The sequence below is a fragment of the Copadichromis virginalis genome, linkage group LG16, assembly GCF_057382275.1.
Source record: "Copadichromis virginalis isolate Kocher_CV1m ecotype Utaka linkage group LG16, C_Virginalis_male_GT1.1, whole genome shotgun sequence".
Lineage (NCBI taxonomy): Eukaryota > Metazoa > Chordata > Actinopteri > Cichliformes > Cichlidae > Copadichromis > Copadichromis virginalis.
In genome coordinates this window covers 11,063,088-11,067,310 of record NC_140633.1, presented here as the reverse complement: position 1 = coordinate 11,067,310, position 4,223 = coordinate 11,063,088, and the positions used below count along the sequence as shown (strand labels likewise).

The 4,223-nt window shown below is 39.9% G+C and overlaps 1 long non-coding RNA gene across 1 annotated transcript; it reads right to left on the bottom strand.

Moving 5' to 3' along the window:
* Positions 1-319: 319 nt before the first annotated feature.
* LOC146690289 (uncharacterized) lies at positions 320-1,099 on the bottom strand. The gene is made up of 2 exons (XR_014915841.1): positions 938-1,099; positions 320-700 (listed from the first exon to the last, which is right to left on the bottom strand). It is a non-coding gene; the product is annotated as an uncharacterized LOC146690289 (long non-coding RNA).
* Between the last annotated feature and the right edge of the window lie 3,124 nt (positions 1,100-4,223).

Here is a 4,223-nt window from a genome sequence, read left to right as displayed (position 1 = left end):
CTCTCCTCTAGAGAATCCAGCTTGTGGTCTTCAGTTCCTGAGACTCTGTCACCTCGTGGACGATGGTAAACGCATTTAGGCCGTTCATCCCACTCGAGCGTTATTTGCCTATACAAAATTACACTGGAGCTTTTAAGACTTAACACAACCGTTGCCCATTAAATTTGTGAAATATATCAATTTGGACAGAAGTGGTTAAACTTATTTGGCTCGGTGTATTTTATCATATAAATAAGGAAATGTTGTCTAAAACTCAAATTCTGATAAAGTTTGATTTACACAGTTTGAATGTTTGTAAAAAATAAATCAGTGACTGGTCTCTTGTCTAAAAGTTTAATTGTAGCCTTGTCAATAACCAACATTTACAGACAACTATACTTCGAATCTTGTCTCATTTTAGTAATAATGGATTGCGTTTATATAGCGCTTTTCGAGACCCTCAAAGCGCTTTACAGTTCCACTATTCATTCACTCTCACATTCACACACTGGTGGAGGCAGCTACAGTTGTAGCCACAGCTGCCCTGGGGCAGACTGACAGGCTGTCGTATCGCGCCATCCGCAAGTGTTTTGCCCAAGGACACAACGACCGAGACTGTCCGAGCCGGGGCTCAAACCAGCAACCTTTTGATTACAAGACAAACTGCCAACTCTTGAGCCACGATCGCCCCAAGTAGAATCACTGGATCATATCAGTCACACTGTGGATTGAAAAAGATGCAAAGCTTAAATTCTTCTATATTGGAAATGGGACTATGGACAAAAATCGTTAAATCTTTAAACTATATTTAAAGGGAAGTCTTTAATACTCTTCTGTAGTTACAGAAACAAGCAATAGCTGTATTGGCAATACTGCATAGTAAAGTTTTTTTTTTTAATTTATCATGTAATTGCGTACTATATTTTTTTACAAAAATAATCCAGTAATTTGGCTTTACCTTCAGTGCATAATGGTGAAAAACATCATCGTTGATCCCAGTAATAACGCTTCAGTAGGATACATTTCTATGCAACTTTAATCAGATTGTATTTTTTTCTATATGACTATTTTAGCGCTGTAGGCAGTGTTGGGGAGTAACGGAATACATGTAGAGCCGTTACGTATTCAAAATACAAAATATTAGTAACTGTATTCCGTTACAGTTACCGTTTAAAAAGGTGGTATTCAGAATACAGTTACTTTGTTGAAATAAATGGATTACACTGCGGTACTTCCCTGTTTCATTTTGTCGCGGGTCAGGACTGTTTGGGTTTTGTTTGACAGCTACGTGCTGTTGTTCCAGGCGGCAGCGTTACGGTTGCCATGGTTACAGGGCGACGCTCTCTCTCTCTCTGCGACTGTGTGTTTCCTGGGTGAGAGAGCGCCTTTTCGTTGTTGTTGTTGTTGTTGTTGTTGTTGTGCTAAGCTAACAGGCAGAATGCTACAAGCATAGCTCTAAAGAATGTAGCATCATGGGCAGTGTAGTCCGTGCTGCAGGGAGAATGGACTGCCATACACGTTATGGGTCTGTGAGCGCGAGGAAGGAGAAAAAGGAGAGTGGAAAGGTACGAGTTGTCATCGAGGAAAAACGGGAGCTGGAAGCATGTAAATATAATAATAACCACTGCAGCCAAGAAGAGTGCCTGACGAGCCCAGCTGTAAGTAAGCTATTAAGACTCGACTGTACGCTGTGTTCGTGTTTTCCTCCGAAACAATAAGTTCCGTTGGAGCAGCCTTTCAACGCCTCTCTCTGTCTCTCGTAAGGAAAGTTGACCCACACAACAAAGTAAAGCTATTTTTCGGCTACGAGCCGACAGGGACCCCGCCATATTAGTCAGAGGTCCCTTTACTACAGTTCGGAGTCGCGAACCTTCAGTAATAGTAATAAATCACACAGCAATAGTACATTCACGTAGTTGTAAAAAACATGGTAATATATTAAGTAATCCAAAGTATTCAGAATACGTTACTGTCATTGAGTAACGTAACGGAATACGTTACAGAATACATTTTGGGGCATGCATTCTGTAATCTGTAATGGAATACATTTTAAAAGTAACCTTCCCAACACTGGCTGTAGGGCAGCAATTATCTAATACAAAGATAAATTTTATCCCTCTTACCACAGATTTTATTATTTTCTAGAAAGAATTAACGTTTTCTATGGATTCCCCTACTACTGTTACCAACAATAATAATCCTGAAAAAGAAAACCAGAAAAAGCAGGGTAAAAAGGGTTTGGGCCCATCCTGTGTGTCTCCTGGCAGAGAGGGCTGGTTGTGCTGATCCAAGAGCAGCTGGAGAAACACAAGGTCACATGGGATCAGGCTTTCCCTCCAAACAGCTGGTCAAACAAACCCAGCTTGGCCAGACACATACACACACATGGGGACTCAAGCATACGCAATATACATAAACACCCATGCTTAAAGTGTGCAAAATGTAAAATGTGTGAATGTAATATATATGCATATGCTCACCGGTCACCGCACAGAAACTATGTTAGTATAACACACACTGTGTGAAAGGTTTCCGGGAGGCTGTAGAAAGTGATAAATGGGCATTCGTCACTCTTGCATCTCACAAATGTTAATGCTTCAGGTGCAGAAAGAAAAGCAACCACCATGCATTAGTTCAGGATTAGGTTCAAACATTTCAAAATGACAGTATGGACGTTCCATATGAAACATGGAAATTACAAGAATCAGAGCTAGGTGGGTGAGTCACACGTCAGCAGTGACTTTTTTAGGATTTAGACATTTCGGGGTTTTCTAGTGCATTGGCACAAAAAAGCAAACTGCTGCGCTCATGGCACATTTATTATCTGTTTATAGTGGATGAACAGCTGTTGTTCTTTGAAAATGAGAGTGAAAATGAGCTTCAGAAAAGGCCAGTGCACAAACAAGAAAGAAAACACAATTCTATAGAAGCACAACATGAACAGAGAATTTAAATTAAAATCGAAAAAAATCAAAAATAGAAATACAGTAAAAAAGTTATTAAATACTTCAGAGAAAAATAAGTACCCTCTTGCTAATGGCAGGTTAGTCTTCTTCTAAATATGTAAAGAAAAAAATAAAACAAGCACTTGGTGGTAAAAGCCACATCATCAAACTAAGAATATGTCTGTGGAATATCTTCAATATTTCGTGAGTATTTCATTATTTCAGCATTAGTTCCACAACAGAAACGAGTGCACACATGTATCCTCATTTTGGTTTGTCTGTTTGACGTCGTGTTTCCAGGCGGGATCATTAACGTGCAACAACATTGTTCACAGCTTATCGGAACATTTACGTCTCACCATGAGATGTCTGCGCTCAGAGAGATCACCGGGCCCTCCCTGACAAAGACAAATTGAGCCAAAATGCCAGTGGAGAGGCAGTCAGGCCTGTTTGAATGGGTATGAGCGGCTGCCCCAAATACTCCATCTAAATATAGGGTGGGGGCACAGCACCCACCTGACAAAGGGAGGGGGTGAAGAGGTCAGTGGATGATTTTTCATGTTTTTAAGCTACTAGAACCTATAGGCCTTATTCCTCTCAACAATTCTCTCCACCCAATCTCTTTCTGGCAGCAACAACAAAGAAAACAGCTTTTGCAGATGAATGACGGCTGGATCTGAGGAAAACTTTAGTGAGATTTACATTAAGGCAAAACGATGTGCACTCAGCTAATTGGACAACAACTTCCCCAGTTTCTCCATCCACAGAACTGGATGTAACTAGCACTGTGCCTGGGGAGAGATTAAACCGCGATTCGCTCCATCGGCAGTGAACAGTCTGTGCTGACTGATAGAGCGTTTATGCTGTAAAAAGGAGACCTCAAAGTGAGCAGCGTGTCAGCATGGAGAGTCAATTTATAGCAGTCCCCCCACCAACCCTGCAGACACACTGTGTAAGCTTATCTGTTCACTCTAGACCCCTAACACACACACACTAATGCACAAAATAGAGAATTTGACACAACAGTCACATTATAAGGGAATCACTTGACATGAATAAAAAGGTAAAGTCATATATGGTATAATGGAAGTATTTTGTATGTAATTATCTAATAAATAAGTGCAAAAATATATTTTAAATACATATAAATTGTTTTGCAGTTATTAAAGGATCCTTACATACAGCATACTTAACCAAAACATTTAAGAATATATGGTCTACATTTATTTCACAGTATAGTCACTGTAGTGGACAGCAGGACAATTTTAGTGTGGAAATAAAAGTATATTTAGAAAATAA